This window comes from Prionailurus viverrinus, unplaced genomic scaffold, assembly GCF_022837055.1.
Source record: "Prionailurus viverrinus isolate Anna unplaced genomic scaffold, UM_Priviv_1.0 scaffold_38, whole genome shotgun sequence".
Lineage (NCBI taxonomy): Eukaryota > Metazoa > Chordata > Mammalia > Carnivora > Felidae > Prionailurus > Prionailurus viverrinus.
In genome coordinates this window covers 2,440,659-2,459,172 of record NW_025927606.1, presented here as the reverse complement: position 1 = coordinate 2,459,172, position 18,514 = coordinate 2,440,659, and the positions used below count along the sequence as shown (strand labels likewise).

Sequence of the window (18,514 nt, the reverse complement as noted above, 5' to 3'; positions counted from 1 at the left end):
TTTTCTCTCCCACCGAGATGCTGAGGGTCAGCTCCGGGAAAGACCAGCAGGGTGGGGTGGGGAGGGAGGCCAGACGGAGGGCTCCTCGCCCCCAGAGAATGCTAACCCAGGGTGGGGTGGAGCCCTCCTGCTCCAGGAGACAAAAGCACCAATATGCTAATGCGTGGCCAGATTCCCAACTCACCTGGCCCCAGCCTTCCAGAATCTGGAGGTGAGAACTTTCCAGGGGTCGCTGTGCTGTGGCCACGCTGGAGAGACAGGGGGGACCCCCGCCAAAGTTGGGTTCGGACGTCAAGAGTGATGAGGCGCACACACGCTCAGAGGGCGGGAACAGGTTGTCACTCCTGTGATGGGGCTTTCTGGGGAGAGCCAGGCAGCCCCCGAATGGCTGCAAAAGGGCTGGAAAGAGCAAGGGAAGGAGACGGGCCTGGGGCCTTACTGCGGCTGGAGGGTGGGGGCTCTTCCCCCAGGAGAGGAGCAGCCGGGGCGGGATGTGGGGCACAGGGAGAGGGGATAGGGCTCGACGGCCACCAGCGGCACAGAGTCTAAGATGGAATCAGATGCCACCTCACGTGGGCACGCCTGCCTCCGGTTGCGAGACGCTCGGTCACACGCACACCCACGTGCACATATGACGCACGGGGAGCGTGATGACCCCTGGGAGTCTCGGCGCATCAGCAACTGTGGGGGTGAATTCAACCCACCTCTCCAGAGCACCCCCAGAGCGGCTCCATTGTCAACACGCACCCCAGATCCAAATTACAAAGAGCTCAGAACGTACCAGACGTCTGTGTACCCAGATCGAACAAATGCTAATTTTGTTCTTATTTGCTTTGAGTGTTTTTTGAGGGGATCGAAGTTAGAGTCGAAGCACTCTCTCTCCTCCTCTCTTTATCTCCCCCACTCTCTCTCCCTCCCTCTCTTGCTCCCTCCCTCTCCCCCTCTCCCCCCCCCCCCCCCCCCCCCCCCCCGCATCACTCACTCTGGGAAGCCAGCTCTCATGTTGGGAGCTGTCCTATGGAGACACATAGCAAGGAGTAAAGGCCTCAGTGAACAGCCAGCGAGGACCTGAGGCCTGCCAACAACCACGGTTAGCTGGGAAGTGGACCCTTGTGCCCGAGTTAGAGCCCCACGTGACCTCCTGACCACCGCCAAGGGAGACGCCGGGAGCCAGAAACACCAGGCAGCTCCCGGATTCCTGACCCACCAAAACCATGAGCTAATGCATGTGTGTTGTTTTAAGTCCTTGAGCTTGGGAGTGTTTGTTACGAGGCAACGGCTGACTCACACACTCGGGGGCGGGGTGTAGGACACGGGCAGATTCTGGCATCCCCCTGGCTCCACCACCAGCAGTCTCCAGGTGTGTCTTCCTCATACTGTCCTGGTGTCAGAGTGTGATGACCCAGGAGTCACCAGTGCGGCCCCCTGACCCAGCATGCTGAGCCGTACCCGGGACAACCGACCCCAGGAGCACGTCTGTGTGAGCACCCACGGCAAACGCCCCCTCCCGGTCCTGTTTGTTCAGCCACTGCCCTCCAGCCCACCGTCTGCCCTCCAGGGACTATATCGCCACGGAATAAACTCAGACCTGCAGCTCAGTCACCTGGCTGAGCTTCCTTCCCAGTATCACAGAATCCAGCAATCCTTGCCACAAAAAGCGTTTTAGAATTTTTCCCCATAGCAAGAGATTTTGGAATCAGGCAGACCTGGGTTTCTTTTTGTTTGTTTTAATTTTTTTAAATTCGTTTTCTTTATTTTTGAGAGGCTGAGAGAGACAGAGCGTGAGTTGGGGAGGGGCAGAGAGAGAGAGGGAGACACAGAATCCCAAGCAGGCTCCAGGCCCTGAGCTGTCAGCACAGAGCCCGACGTGGGGCTCGAACCCACGGACCTTGAGATCACGACCTGAGCTGGAGTCAGATGCTCAACCCACTGAGCCACCCAGGCGCCCCCAGACCTGGGTTTCCAATCTCCTCCCACCACGCTGCCTCCAGGCTCACTCCCCTCATCTGGAGAGTGGGCTCAATAATCAATCCTGTCTCCAGGACGATGAGAGAATTGAGGTCCAAGAGCAGGGCCAGCGCTTAGCAGAGAGCGTGCTGTGCGGATATCGTCACTGTATTAATAAGATGACAGGAGGCGCTTGGGGCCAGCCCCTGAGGAGGGCTGGCCTGTGTCTGCCATGGGTGGAAGGTGGTAGGGTGGGGCAGGGAGGTGCTCCGGAGCAGGGACGGTCCCTGCTATGTCCCACCTGGGCCTTCTCTGGGCTCCATATGGAACCGTGCTGCCTCCTACCCGCTGCTAATGCTGTTTTTTCTTTCCTTTTTTATCGAGATAAAATTCACATAACATCAAATTAACTGTTTAAAGTGAACAATCCAGTGGCATTTAGCACATGCACAGAGCCGTTGTAACTGTCACCACAATGCAGTTCCAGAACATTCCATCACCCAAAGGACACCCGCCTCCTCTCTAGCCCCTGGCAACCATGACTCTACTTTCTGTCTACACATTTGCGTCTTTGGACATTTCGTTTAAGAGGAATCCTGCTCTGTGTGACCTTCTATGGCTGGCTTCTTCCCTCCGGAAGACGTTTCCCAGTGCATCCGCGTTGCGGCCTGTGTCAGAGGGACATGGCGCCGTTCGGGTAGGCCACCTTTGTTTACCCGTTCCTCGGCGGACGGACATCTGGTTGTTTGCACGTTGCGACTATTAGGAATAACGCCACTGTGACCACGACGCACAGATTTCCGTGTGGACCTGTGGCTTCAGTTCTCCCGGGGAGACGCCTGGGTGTGGACTCACTGGGTCTGTTTGCTTTCGGGGACACCCACCCCCGCCCAACGGCCCCCTCCGTGCCCTCAGAGCACAGTGCTTTCATGCCTGCACGTTGTCCAGGAGTCACTTTCCACGTGACTTTGGGGCAAGGTCTGGACAGAGGTCTGCGAGCCCCAGGTGAGCAGGGAGGGGCTTGCTCACCCCGCGCCCAGGCCTCGTGCACGTAGACACCCAGCGAGCAGCTGCAAAGGTGAGAATGGAGCGCGGGTGTGAGCCGCCGGGCCACCAAGGATGCTGCCGGGAAGCCCGAGAATCCGGGAGCAGGGCCACCCGGCAAGTGTGGTGCACGCTTGGTGAGGCACCAGGGAGGCTGAAACGCTGGGGGTGTCCGCACAGGGGCGGCCCTCAGAGAGCGGGTGACAGGGTGGAGGGCCTCCACCACGTCCTCCCACCACTGTGGTTAGAACGAACTCAGGGTCTGCTTCTGGAACCCAGTCTAAGACGGGAAGCTGTGCCCTCTGGTCCAGCTGAGGACTAGCCTCGCCATTACGAGGAATGACTAATCACCTAGACTCACCCAGGATTAACTAACCAGAATCAAGAGGCCTTCCCAAGGCTGCTGCTCCAGGCACAGCCATGTTCTGTTTCTGTGGGGCTGCAAGCTGCTGCATCACCGCTGGAAGACGCAGGTCAGGCTGGGACCAGGGGAGGCGAGCAAGGCACCAAGGGGGCACAGGTCAAGAGGTGCCCGCACTCAGGGTCCCACAGTGCAAGCTTACACCTAGAGGGGATCACCCCTCGTCCTGGTGGCCCTGGTCCTGATTGTAGATAACTCTCCTGTGTACACACGTGCACACGCATGTGTGAGGATGTACATGTGTGTGCTTGTACGTGTACATGCAGACACGTGTACGTGTATTGTAGACTGTGTGTGCATCTGTACATACGTGTGTGTATACATGGGTATGTGAGTATATGTGTGTTGGTGTGTGTTGTGTGCATGTGTGTATACATGTGTATACATGGGTGTTTAGGTGAGTATATTATGTTGGTGTGTGCATGTGCATGTGTGTGCGTGTACATGAATGAACTGTGCGTGTGTGTGTGCATGTGCATGAGTGAAGTGTGAATGTATGTGTATGTGTGTGTGCATGTGTAAATGCATGTGCATGTGTATGTGTGTGTGCATGTGTAAATGAACTGTGCATGTGTGTGCGTGTGCATGAGTAAACCATGTGTGTATGAGTGAACTGTGCATGTGTGTATGTGTGTGTGCATATGCATGAGTGAACTGTGTGTATATGTGTGTGCATGAGTGAAATGTGTATGTGTGTGCATGAGTGAACTGTGTGTATGTGTGTGTGCAAAAAGAGTGAACTGTGTGTATATATGTGTGTGCATGAGTGAAGTGTGTGTATGTGTGTGCATGAGTTAAGTGTGCATGTGTGTGCATGTGCATGAGTGAACTGTGTGTGTACGTGTATGTGTGTGCATAAGTGAACTGTGCATGTGTGTATGTGCTTGCACACCTCACAATACTATTAGCATCTATCACAGGCCCAACATCATCCTCAGGGTCTTACATTTATTAGCCCATTTAATCTGCACAACTCTTTAAGGTAAGTCTTACCATTATCCCCATTTTGCAGATGGGGAAACTGAGGCCCAGAGAGGCAAAGTGGTTTTCCTCAAGCCACACAGCTGGTAGATGTGGGACCAGGACACAAGAGCAGACAGCCTGACTCTGGAACCCACATTCTGAACCCCTGGGGCATGTATTTGAAGACATAAATCTATTTTTCCCTTCTGAGCTATACGTCAGTGATGATCTTTCCTTTTTTCTGGCTCCTTTGCAGCCCAGACGAGTAAGAAATCCCAGAGTGTATCCGGTGCGTATGCTCACTCGACAACCGAGAGGAAGGACTCCAGGGAGACAGGTCACACAGCCCTAAGAGACAGGTATGGGTCCAGACCCTCCCGGAGCCCGGCGGTCCCAGAGGAGAGGCGGACCCCACGTGTCCGCCAGACTGCAGGACCACCTCTGGCCCTGCCCGCACAAGCTCCGTCCTTTTCTCTGACGACGGCCGTCAGGACGAGCTCTGTCACTCTCAGGCGAGCCTCTGCCCACGGCACACGGAGCCGTGCCCACTCCCCGCGGCGGCTCCTGCCTGGCCGCTCATTCTTCTGGAGGGTGGGTCCCCTTCTCTCCTCGCCGCATGCTTGGGTGGGAAAGAAAAAGGCCAGGAGAGACCTGAAGGCTGGCAGCGGGGCCTCTGGCGCGTATATTTAGCCGGGCGGAGGAGCGAGGCAGCCTCCTTCCTGGCTTCAGGCCTCCTCTGCCTGCCAGGGTCGGGTCATGGGACCGGAGGAGGACGTCGCCTGTGGTGACAGCTGCCCGCGCTCCCCCCATTTGGCCGCCAGACAGGCTGGCCTTGGCCAGAAATTATATGTTTTGAAGCTGTTCCTGAACCAGAAGCCCCAGGACAGTGCCGTTTTTGTTGTCGTTTGAATTCTCCTTGAAACCAATTTGCCTTTCCCCCCTGCTTTGATTTTTAAAAATGTGTTTCATTATGTAATGTATATGCATTGTAGAAAAATGGGAAAATACAGATAAGCATGATGAAGAACGTAAAACCTCCCGACTGCACTGCCCAGGCAGGAAATGAGCCGCCCTGATCATGCACACGGCGGTGGCCGACCCGAGCAGGAAGCCAGACGCGCTAAGGCTCCATGATCCGCACCCAAGTTCAAACAGGTGAAACTGCCCCGCGGCACCAGAAGCTGGGGTGGTGGCCCAGCAGGGAGGCCGCGCGTCTGTGCTTGTCTGACTTACAACCTGCGGGCTTTTCCACGTGTGTGCTCAATCACACCTTGACCAAATACAGGCTTACCGTTTCTGTTCCCAGGGATCGCCACTATTCCCCTCTGCGGTGTCTCCTTACAGACCTTCTCGCCTGCATATCGGCGTGTGTTTTTCTCGTGGAAACATGCCATCTGCCTGCCTCCCATGTCTTCGCTGGTCAGACTGAGAGTGTGCACGCGTGCAGTCCCGCCACGAGCCCCCTGAGCAGGTCCCCTGGGACGTCGAGGGAGGGCAAGAGCCAGCGGGCAGCCACAGGAACCTCTCGTTCGTCAGCTTGTCCTTTCCACCTCACCTAGGGCAGACCTCTTTCCCAATCAAGAAATCACACCTGTGCCTGGACATAAGGAAGCCTCAAATCCGGGGAAACGCCTAGTATGGGACCCTCCAAAATGGTTTTGGGCCAACATGAATATACAAGTGTTTTGGATGTCCATGAAGTAGTCACAGGAATGCTTATAAAATTTTAATTAAATTAGAAGTGCATTTTTATTTTTTTATTTTAAAACATTTTTTAATGTTTCTATTTGAGAGGAGGGGAGGACAGAGGATCCAAATCAGGCTCCAGGTTCCAAGCTGACAGCTCAGAGCCCGATGCGGGGCTGAGATTCACCAACCAAGAGATCATGACCTGAGCCGAAGTCAGATGCTCAACCGACCGAGCCACGCAGGCGCCCCTTAGGAAGGCAGTTTTAGAATCATTAGTGAGATCGCATAGAACATGTGTTGGAGGCTGGCGAATTGTCCAGTGCACGGTTCCCTCTTACTCCTGGGGACACAGGCTGACCCCATTTCCCAGCCTCCCTGGCAGGTAGCACAGGCACTCAACAGTTTGCCCGGTGGAAATCGGGCAGTCAGGTCGTGCGTGGCTCCAGGCCTGGCCTCAGAAACCTCCCACGTCCAGCTTTCCCCAGCCTGTAGACCATCTGCTGTCTGGACACCCCAGGGGACAGTGGGCCCACTGCACGAAGGGCCCTGGGCCTCTGAAGGCCACCCACCAAACACCCGACTACGAGTAATCTGAGAAAAGGACGAACCCACGTGAACGTCTCAAGGGCTCCATGCGGTCCTTGACCAGCTCTAACTCAACGCGTTAACTTAGAGGTAACGCTTGGTCCACTCACAGTTTGTGAGTCAATTTTATTCAGATTCATTGCATGTGTGGTCGACATCGGCGTCTTCGTCAAGAGCCGCTTCCTGAGCCGTCATCCTCCGTTTCCCAAGATGCCATCTCGTTCTCACCTCGAGGTGTGAGGTTGGGATCCATCCCAGATGCTGTTGATAATCGCTTCGCCAGGACACACGTCTCCCCCGACAATGTATCGGGGTCGGGCTCTCCCAAGTTGACTTGTGGGTTTTGCTGCTCGGTCTTCACAACCTAAGCGCTTACATATTCCTCTTCAAAGAGATCTCTGGAAGGCTTATTCACTGTGACACCTACCCTTGGGAGGTCCTCCCTACAGGAAGATTTGCTAAATCCCTGTGAATTGCTCGTGTTCTTTTTCATCGCTTCCCTCCTGTTACCCCCATGAGGGCCCGTGTCTAGCCTCACTGGAGGTCATGTCAGAAGAAGGTGTGTTTTCCAAATAAGCTGGCTGGTTCAAAGTAAAATTATTGTAAGACTGACCTACAATGACATAATTGTTAGGTGACTATTTTTAGCCTGACATGTTTTATATGTATTATTTATTTTTTTAGTTCGAAAATTTTCATATAAAAAGTGGAGTGAAGTGCACAATGGCCACTCATGTGCCCCCCACACTTGGGACAATCAAATACCGTCTGCCTTCCAGAAAAAGAGGGAATCCTTCTCCGAGCCAGTTCAAGAAGAAGCCACTAAGTAACTCAGGTTCAGGAGGGAAAAGCTCCTTTCCCTCTTGCTTTGTCCTGCAAAATGTGCAGCTCGGGGCTTAGCCAACTTTTCCTACGAAGGGCCAGGCAGTAAATATTTTCGGTTTTGCAGACACACGGTCTCTGCTGCACCTGCTGGGCTCCAGGGTCGCAGAACCAAAGCAGCCGGAAGTAAATGAACAGGCGTGGCTGTGTTCCAATAAAACTTTATTCACAAACCTGGCAGTAGCGTGATTTGACCTCTGGGCCGTAGTTTGCCAACCCCGATATAGCTCATCTAAACTTAGAGAAACAGGGGCACCCGGGTGGCTCAGTCGGTCAAGTCTCCGACTTCGGCTCAGGTCACGATCTCACAGTGCGTGGATCCGAGCCCCCGCGTCGGGCTCTGTGCTGACAGCTTGGAGCCCGGAGCCTGCTTCGGATTCTGTGTCTCCCTCTCTCTCTGCCCTCCTCCTGCTCGTGCTCTGTCTCTCAAAAATAAATACACGGTTAAAAAAAAACAACTGTAAACTTAGAGAAACAGAAGTGTCCACCTCCATCCAGCTGCTCCAACCATCAGTGAAAAAAAGACCCCACAGCCACGGGCGTGCGCATTAGACCCTGCTGTGGTTTGAATCCTGCCTCGGAGCTTAAACAGTGGCATGCGCCTGGGCCCGTTACTACGTTCTCCAAGCCTGGTTGGTGAACCGTCCCTGCCTCTGGGGAGAGCTGCAGCGTGCCAACCTGACCAGGGGTCAGGGGGCACAGCCCAGTGGCTGACGTGCGAATACCCGGGGGCCACTGGCATTAAAGCAGGGGATGATGGCAGGTAGCGGAGTGCTTCTGAGCACTGGAGGCGGCGGCTCGGGAGGGAGGCAGAGGTAATTAATAAGTCAGGCCCGCTGGGGGCAGCAGGGAATTGAGTTGAGAGCAGGTAGGAGGAAGGGACGGAGGAAAGGAGGGCTGCTGGTCCTTCTCTGTGTGAGCAGCTCTTCCTTCTGAGGACATCTCTCCACTCGATGTGCTGTCCACACTGGCAGGGACGAGGTGACTTTAACTATAGCCCCCCAAGTGCAGGTGGGCTGATCACTGTGACAAACAGCTCCTTCCAGAGACTTCCGACTCGGCCCCCAAGGGAAGCAGCACCCACTGCATCGGGCAATCTACCAGGCCATAGGGGCGCTAGCCAGGGCAGGTCAGCCAAATGGCCCACTCAGTGCCTCTCCCCCGTGATGGCACCAGCGTCCAAGCCTGAGTGGGTAGAGACCACAGTGGTCACCCAAACCGGGGTCTCCCGGGCCATCGGTGCCCCCGAGAGCAGTGGACAATCAGGTGGACCTGGCTTCTTCCCGGGAGAGGAGGCAGACGGGAACCGGGGCGCAGGCCACAGGCTGGGGAGGGGGGGCAGGGCCACACCAAGGCCTGCTTCCGGCACGAGGCAGCAGATGGCCGTGGGACGAGGCAGTCCCTCAACCACTCAGTGTGGTGGTTGTTACCAGTACTGATGGGAAGCCGAAGAGGTCAGAAGTTAGAGGCCACGACAAGGATGCTCAGGGGTCGGTAGGGAAATACTGGACACAGAGATTTCAGAGTGCAAATCATAGAAACCTTGAACTTGGCAATTAATGTGGCCTCAAGGGGGCCTGAGTTTGCGTCCCGGGCCCAGTGGGACCCTCCCGGTCCCCACTGTGGGTCTCGCCCCAAGAAATGATCTGCGCCCAACTTCCCGTGCCATCCTCTGACCCCACTTCACCCATCTTCCTCTGAACCGCGGTCCTTCTGGTCGCCAGTAATCCCGCCCCCGGGGCTGAGCGGGCCTGCCCCACCCACAAGGCAGCGCGTCCACCCAGTAAGAAAAGATCCCGTCCCGGCTGGGGACGCGGCCCCAGAGAGACACAGCCACACTGGCGGCAGCGTGGACGGTGTTCAGATGCCTGCAAGCCACAGCCACCACCCCGGGGGCTCTGTGTCCCCAGTGCGTCTGTCTCTGTCGCCGGACAGCTTCTGTGCCAAGGCCTCTCCCTGAGGGACGAGCTGCCCCCCGTAGCCCGACGTGAGGACTCGAGTCCGAGGAGAACCAGCAGGGGGTTTTCCTTTGGTGGCCTTGGCTGTGAAGTCCCCTGAGCAAGTCCAGGCTGAGAGCAAGAAGCACGTTATTGTCCCTTGTCAGGAAAGGTGCCTTTGTGAAGGAGGGGAGGCTAGCAGGGGTCACAGAGGCTGTGGGGCCCTTCCAGAGGACGCCCGGTTCTCCCTGACTTTGTGTCCCACGCCCTCCGGCCTGCCAAGAAGTGCGCAGCTGCACCCATTCTACAGATGCCTTTCAGTGTCAGGAACTCGCCCGCAGCCAGCCCTGGGACTGGGACGAAGGCTCCGGCAGCCCAGGAGGCCCATCGGGGACAAGTGAGGTCGAGGAAGGGCGTGGTTATAAACTGGGTGCGAGCAAGGGCTCCTGCCGTTGGGATCTCCAGCCTCCCTGGGGCCTCACCTTGGGGTCACTTCTGGCTCATTTGTGCCCTGAGAGAGAGGCGCCTGCTCTGGGGCTCACCCTACATGACAGGAAGAACAGGCCATGACTCTTGTGTTTCCAGATCCTTCTCTGGCCACCTGCAGTCTTTGTCAGTGGAAAGGAACAGTATAGAGCCGCATTTCCTCCTGGGGTTCATTATGTCACTGTGGTCGGCTGGATAATAGCCTGGCACCACGCCCACGTCCCAATCCCTGCACTGTGGATATGTGACCTCGCAGGGCAAAGGGCGTGTGCCCAAGGGACTGAGGATCCGGATGTGGGAGGTGAGCCTTATAAAAGGGAGGCCAAAGGGGGTCTGACTGCCGGAGAGGCAGACGGCAGCATGGTGGGGACGCAGGGAGAGCAGAGGCCATGTGGTCCGGGGCCACGAGGCGAGCAGTGCGGACACCTCGGCAGCCGGAAGATACAAGGAAACAGTCCCCCTGGAGCCACCAGGAGAAGCCAGTCCTGCAGGCACTTGGACCGGCGAGGCCACCCCTGACTTCTGACTTCCAGCCTGCCGGAGAATGAGCTGTGTGGTTCTAGCCACCAAGTCTGTGGGCACACACCGCAGCAGCCACGGACGCCCACACAGCCACCTACCCGCCACTCTCACAAGGCAGCGGAGGTTTTGGTGGGTTTGGGCTCCAAATGCTGGGGTTCTCCTCAAGTCCCCCCCCCAGGAGCTACTCGGGTCAGAGCCCTGGTGCTGTCGGGACATGCGGGTCCCACCAATGGTGAGTGGTGCTGTTGTCCTCACTGCTAAACTATCTCAGTATCACCAGCCCCAAGACCCGAGTCCCCCGGCCCCCTCCCATCTACAAAGTTAGCGGCCCAACGTGACCTCTTTAAATGGAGCTAAATGCCCAGCATCACAGCCACGGTGCAGATGGCCTCTCCAAGTCACCAGGCCACATCTGGCCATCTGCAGGATGGTCCACAAGGTGGCCTGCTCGGTGCTGCCTTCCCCACTCTCCTCCGGGCAGAACGGACCCCTCCCAGCTTTTCCAGAGCACACAGGGGTCCCCATAACACTGCCCTGGCTTGGGCCGGGGTCAGAGCACAGGCAGGTGAGGATCACATCCTGGTTGGGTCTGGGGGACGGGCAGTGTGGAGCAAAGAGAGGTCCTGGGGGGCAGTCAGTCCTGGGTCCACAGCCTGGCCACTCTGCCCCTGGCATTTCCTCCTTCGTAGGGGAGAGAAGGATACTGGCCTCTCGAGGACTCCGTGGAGGCCACACAAGGGTGAGGTGCAGGCCTGGCCCAACTCGGCCACCCCAGCGGGCAGGTGACAAACTAGTCCCCGCTGCCTCTGCAGCCACAGTTTCTGAGCTTAGACTCCAACATTTTCACGGCGTCAATGAGCGAGTGAATTGACCAAATGCACACCAAGTGTAGGTTGTTGAACAAAAAGCTACTTAGACGAAACCGAGGAAACAGAATCTCACTGCTTCGGGCAAGTTCCTGACTTGGTTGAGATGGAAATGTCTGGGGCTTCCTGGGAGCTGTCCCTTCTCCCTCCTGCCACTGGGAGGCCCAAGGGCTCCACGGAAGCCGGGAGGTCCCCAGCGGACACGTGCACTGGCCAGGGCGGCCAGCTTCCAGGGACCAGGCATTCCTCGGCTCCAGAGTATAAACACATTCCACGCGGCCTCCGGGAAGGCCACAGGCCCCGTGAACCGACCGGGAGGGTTGCTGTCCAAAGACACTGTGTACCTGGGCCCGCTTCCCGAGAGCTGGGAGAGCCCAGAACATCACCAGGGTGACCCCGTGCTCCTGCTGATGGGTAAACTGAGACCAGGACGGCCAGTGACCTGCCCAAGGCCATTAGGGAATTGGGGGCAGAGTTCAAGCCCCTGCCACTGAGCAGAGCCTGGTTTCCACCAGACTCTGCCCTGTTTGAACAAGAGGCACAGAGCTCAGGCGAGGACAAGGGCCTCCTCTGTGGGCACAGCGGTGATCACTGCCCGACACCCACTGCCTTCAGGATGAAGCCGCGGCCCCCGCTGACCAGAGCCCGTTTGGACCCCTCCATGCTTCTGTCCAAGTGGCACCTGCCCGCCGGCAGCCTCGGTGTTCTTTGCAGTCACAGCAGCCAGAGCCCCTTCCTCTGTTCCAAGGCATTTCTCCACGGCAAAGGCAACTTCTAGAACTTTCTGTGAGTGGCTGAATACCAAGGAGCTGTGTCAGTCCCACCTTCCCCGACAAGCAAAAGCTGGGCTTTGGCGAGACGTGAGCATATGGGACTGCCACTCAGGGCTGGACAACATTCCGGCCAGGCCTCTGTGGAGTTCCCTAGAAACAACAAACCTAGTCAAGGCTGCCCCCCGCCTCTGGACCTGCGTGGGGAATTTGCACCAACAGTCCTTTGTGGGAGACTCCTGACACCAGAGAAGCAGAACAGCTCAGGGGGCAGAGCTGTGGCCACGGGCAACAAATCCCACCGTTGACTCTAGGCCAGATGCCGCCTCGAGACACTGCTGACCCCCCAGATGCCAGTCTTCCCGGGCTGCCCACACCCCTGCGGCCGGCACTCCCCCCCACCAGTGTCCACCTGGCTAGAAATGAAAAACCTGCGTCCACGCAAAGACTTGTACCAGAATGTCCACAGCAACATTGCTCACAGCGGCCAAAAGGTGGAACCAACCCAAGTGACCACTGACTGCTGAGTGGATGAACCAAGCGTGAGCCACACCTTAGTCCACACACTGGAATATTAATCGGCCAAAAACAGGAATGAAGTCCTGACACGGGCCACGCGTGGGGGAAACATTCTGTCCAGTGAAGACAACACAATCGGGGGTGATTGCATTTATGCAGGAACAGAGGGTAAATCAGGGGCTGCCTGGGCCAGGCGGAATGGGGGCTTGTGGATGTTACTGAGGCCACACAGGGTTTCTTTTCAGGGTGATGAAGATGCCCTAAAACTGACCGTGGTGATGGTCGCACAGCCCTGTGAGAACACTACCGCCACCAGACTGACATTCGACACAGATGAATTGCGCGGTCTGTGACTTGTATCTCAGTAAAGCTGTAAACACAGCAGACGTTAACGGAGGGCAAGGACCTGGGGTTGCTGGACCTGTCAGACACTTCTGGAATCTTTAGTTACACAGCTTTGTGGGACCAGACATCTCTGTGGAAGCTGAACACGTGCACCCGACGGTGGACATCCACAGCAACACAGACGGGGACAGCCTTAACCAGGAGCCACTGGCTGTGCATCGACAGCAGGATGATTAGTAAATGCGGTCTAGCCGTACGACGGAATACTATGCAGCAGTGAACAGGAACAAACCAGAACTGCACACGGCAGGGCTGCATCTCATATCACAGCATCTGCGTGCGGTCTCCTTTCATTTGTGCAAACCTCAGAAACCAGTCGTCCGTGTTGGAGGGCACACTGATGCTTACGCGTGGGGGGTCGGGGGACAGTGTCAAGGGGGACAGGAAAGGGGGCTCAGGGGGCCGGTGATGTTCTATTCCTTGATCTGGGTGCTGTCGCATGAGTGTGTTTGTTCTGAGAAGCCAACGCACATCACATGGAGGATATGCATGCTTTTTGCCAGTACAACGTATCTCAATAAAAGGTCTGCTGATAAAAATGTGTTTCAGAGTTAATGCAAGGAGACAAGCCAAGTGTCCACCAACCGAAGAGTGGATAGACAAGGTCTGGGAATGACGGAATGTTATTTGTCAGTAAAAAGGAACAATGTGCTGACCCTTCTGCCACAACAGGGAGGGGCCTGGAAAACTTAACGCGGATATGCTGGCCACATCCTGTATGAGTCCATCCACATGAGCTGTGCCGGGGGGTGGGGCACCTCCAGAGACACAGAGCAGGGTCGTGGTGGCCGGGGGCTGGGGAGGGGAATGGGGAGTGCCTGCTGATGGGGACGGGGTTTCTTTCTGGGGTGATGAAAAGTTCCGCAAGTACGTAGTGGTGACAGTTGTCACAACTCCCAAGAATGTGCTAATCGCCACTGAATGCACACTTTATTTTTAATGTTTATTTATTTTCAGAGAGACAAACAGAGAGAGCACACGAGCAGGGGAGGAGCAGAGGAAGAGGGAGAGAGAGAGACACACATTCCCAAGCAGGCTCCTGGCTGTCAGCACAGAGCCGGATGTGGGGCTCGAACCCAAGAGCTGAGTCGTGACCTGAGCTGAAACCAAGAGCCAGACGCTCAACCTACTGAGCCCCCCAGGCACCCCCGAAGGCACACTTTAAGCGGGTGTGTAAGAAAGTAAGTGGGACCATCAAGTAGGAGCTGGGGCTTCCAGTCAGCACGCCCCGTCGATGGTCCCTGAGCGTGTGCTTCGCGTCCTTGCTACGTGCAAGTTCCAGGGCGAGCCCGTGTCCTACTTTGTTTTCAAAACCATCCTAGGGAGTAACCACTGTCATCGCGCCCGTGTCACAGATGAGGAACCAGACGCCCCGAGAGGCCGTGCTTCCCGTCCAGCCGGGCGAGCAGCAGAATGGGGCTCACGCAGTCTGTCCGAGGCCACACCTGCAGGCAGGGGGGCAGAACTCGTACTCACGGCTGGCCTGATGTGGCCCTTAGGTGAGGTGTCTGTGGGGGAGAGCACGGTGGGAGGGGACGGCCTCACTTCAGTGATGCCCGTGGCAGGACCGAGGGAAGGCTGGCCCCTGTAGATGGCACAGCAGCGATGACGGTGACGGTGCTGGCTCCCGGGCGCCTTTCCACACGTCAGGCCTCCCAGGGCCCGCAGCTTTACCCACTGGGTTCTCACAGCCACACAGTGCGCTCTCCCTTGACAGCTGAGGACACAGCGACCAGTGTCAGAGTGTGGATTTGAACCCAGGAAGCCGGGCTCCAGAGCCGCCTGCCCGAGACTGCCTCCCCACAGGTAGCCTGGGCACTGAATGTGCCCCCTGGGGATGGCAGAGTCGGCTGGGAACCCTCTCCCGGGTGGCAGGTTGCATAACGGGAGAGAGAGGTCGAGCTGGCAGGCTCACGGTCCACGCGTGGAACACAAGGCCCCACGGTCTCCCAGAGGGGTGGTAAGTGCCCAGGCGCGGACGCTTCCCACCGCGGGCAAAGCTGGCGGCTGCCCCGGGGAGGCCACCACTCTGCCCTGCAGGGCTGGACACAGCTCCCGGCGCAGAGCAGAGCAGGTGCCCAGCTGGCCCCGGTCTACACTTGGCTCCCGCAGCAGGGGAGCAAAATGGAGCCCAGGGCTGAGGCCACAGCAAGAGGTGGCCAGCAGGGCAAGGGCTGGCCTCGGACACAGCAGGCTTCTCCATGTCCAGGCTGATGCCCATTAAAGAGGAATCTGCCCTAACACAATTGGGCCTTCCTGGCCCCCACAGGCTTCATTTATTCATTCGACAAATATGTACTGGGCACTGTGATGTTTGATTTTATGTGTCAAGGTGCCTGGGCCAGGGCGCCCAGATATTTATTCAGTCAAACCTTATTCTGGATATTTTTAGATGAGACTAGCATTTAAACCGGTGGATTGAGGAAAGAAGGTTGCCCTCCATAATGAGGGTGGGCCTCATCCGATCAGTTGAAGGCCTAGCTAGAACAAAAGATTGACCTCCTCCAAGTAAGACGGAGTTGTGCCAGCACACAACACACCAGAACTGCAGCACCAGCTGTCTCTGGGCCCCCAGCCTGGGCCAGGCCACCCTGCAGATCCCGGAATGCCAGCCTCCATAATCGTGAGAGCCAAGTCCTTCTTAAATGTATATACATGTGTAAGGGCACCTGGGGGCTCAGTCGGTTGAGCATCCGACTTCGGCTCAGGTCATGATCTCGCAGTTCATGAGTTGGAGCCCTGCATCAGGCTCTGCGCTGACAGTGTGAAGCCTGGAGCCTGTTGTGGATTCTGTGTCTCCCTCTCTCTCTGCCTCTCCCCTGCTCATGCTCTCTCCTCTCAAAAACAAATTAACATTAAAAAAAATTTTTTAAAATATACATGCATGTGTGTGTGCATATACACAGATATATAAATACACAAAATATAAGTATATATGGGAAAGACTTGTAAGTATATATATGTGTACACGTGGGTATAATGTGTATATACATAAACCTACATTGGTTACGTAATGTTAATTCTGTGTCTCTGACAAATACAGGCGCCTACTGTGTGGCAGGTCTGGAGCTCCCAGCGGGGACACAGCCCAAGGCCTCGGTCTGCCGTTCTGTTACGGAGCAGCAGCCGTGACATGCCCTCCAGAACGCTGGCACTTCACGGGGCAACACAGGTACGGGGTTTTGCAAGGCTTTGCCTGCTCCTGAGAGCAAGCCGGTCCACCAGAACAGATGCTCCTCTTGGACAGCTGCAGGACCTTGACCAGAGGACTTCATGTCCTCGGTTTCTAGTTCCTTGTCTGTGAAATGGACTAATGACAGTGTTACCCCCTGGGTGGTGATCCCGATGACTGGACAAAACTTAATGCATATAAAGGGAGTTGTGCTCGGCCCCCCATGGGCGCTCAGTAAACCTCTGGATATGGTTCTCAGGTCGAGCCAGGGACTGGACTGCATCACAATCACCCGGGAGCTTGTCTAAAAAGGCAGGTGGCTGGGCCACTCTGATTCACCGGATCTTCCTCTCTGGGCGGAGGAACCCAGGATCTGCCTTTGAAGCACACCTGTCTCTAGGTAGCAGATGGGGGAGCGCTGGCCCATCACAGAGGGGCATCGCAGGACCCTGTGCAGGCAGACAGCGCTGTGCCTTCTCTAGACAGGGAGGGCCAGGTCCAGACCTCACCTCCCTGGGCTGAGTGAGTTACCCTGGAGCTGGGCTCTCAGCCACCAAGAAAAATTGCCTGATAATGAGCTACCTCATTACCTTGCAGACTGCCACCCCCCTCGGCCACCATCTGCCATCTCACCTGTCCCTGGCATAGCCCCATCCTCCCGCTGCAGGAAGGGGGAGCCCATACTGCCTCGAGCCTCCTCTCTCCAAACCATGCCTGCATCCTGCTCCCATGGGGGGCTTTGTGCTGAGGCCAAGGCTGTGGGACAGACGTGAGCTGGGGGCCGTGGGGGCAGCTGGCACGTCCTCACACAGTGCTGGAGTTTGTTTTACACAGGCAACAGAGTTTCCTAGCACAAAATTCAAGAGGCACACAGGGCGCCCATCCTGTCTCCATGCCTTCCTTCCTTCGTCTTTCCCACCAGGGCCCCAGGTCCATCCAGGGCACCAAGGTCCCTGCTGAAAACCCCCATGTCCCAGCCCTCCCTGCAGCGGGGTTGGGCTGTGGGACCCAGCACTGCTGACTGCACATGCATGTCAGGAAGAGGCTTCTGGAAAAGCCCTTCACACTCAGTGGCTTCTGCACTTTGCACCACCCTCCTTCCTGTGTGGAGGCCACAGCAGCCGGTGGTGTGGCCACTGTTGCAGCCACGAAGGCAGGAGCTGGATGAGGTCGCTGTTGAACGTGGAGCTGTGGCTGCAGCCAGGTCACCCACATCTGCTCAGCTCTGGGTCCCGTGCTGGAACATGCTTATCCACTGTGCCTGAGCCTGGTTCTGTTCCCTGCAGTGCGCACATGCGGTTCCCAACCAGCTCAGCAATAAGGGGGGGGGGGGGGGTCTTCTCCGCCCTGTCACAGGACCCAGCCTCCCCAGAGGCAAACGGTATGACCAGTCTCTTGGGGTCATCCCAGAAATCTAGATGCACACACAAGCCCATGTCATTACAGGTTGCTGTTCTGCCCCGAGGGTGGCACATGGCACACGGATCTGCACTCTACAGGGGCACCCAGACCCTCCCAGACCACGCTACGGGAGAATGTGCGTGCTTCATGTGTGACATCATCTGAGGTGATGTAACCAGAACCCCCACCCGTGGACAACCAGGCTGTCTCCAAGCATTCCAGGCACGCACTTTGGCAATGACTTCTAAAGGTACTATGCGGCCAGATGGCTAAAGCTCTGATGGAAACACAGAGGTAGCCTGTGACAAACAGGCTGGGAGGCAGCCAGAAGGCTGGCAAGGAAAGCACCTTTTCTGTTTCCCTCCTCCAACCAAAGGCCTGGCTCCCAGGATATATGGCTCCACCCCCAGAAGGCCTGGCCCCACCCCCAGGAGACCTGGCCCCACCCCCAGGAGGTCTGGCTCCACCCCCAGGAGGCCCAGTCCCATCCTCAGGAGGCCTGGCCCCACCCCCAGGAGGCCTGGCTCCACCCCCAGAAGGCCCAGTCCCACCCCCAGGAGGCCTGGCTCCACCCCAGGAGGCCCAGTCCCATCCTCAGGAGGCCTGGCCCCACCCCCAGGAGGCCTAGCTCCACCCCCAGGAAGCCTGGCTCCACTCCAGGAGACCTGGCTCCACCCACAGGAGGCCTGACTCCACCCCCAGGAGGCCCAGTCCCATCCTCAGGAGGCCTGGCCCCACCCCCAGGAGGCCTAGCTCCACCCCCAGGAAGCCTGGCTCCACTCCAGGAGACCTGGCCCCACCCCCAGGAGGCCTGGCTCCACCCCCAGGAGGCCCAGTCCCATCCTCAGGAGGCCTGGCCCCACCCCCAGGAGGCCTAGCTCCACCCTCAGGAGGCCTGACTCCAC

General features: G+C 57.2%; 1 protein-coding gene and 1 non-coding gene across 7 annotated transcripts in view; both read right to left on the bottom strand.

The window, feature by feature from the left end:
* The window catches only part of JPH3 (junctophilin 3), a 157,076-nt gene that overhangs the window by 93,260 nt on the left and 45,302 nt on the right, over positions 1-18,514 (bottom strand). The window lies entirely within an intron of this gene.
* Positions 1,860-1,944, bottom strand: TRNAW-CCA (transfer RNA tryptophan (anticodon CCA)). Its single transcript has one exon. It is a non-coding gene; the product is annotated as a tRNA-Trp (tRNA).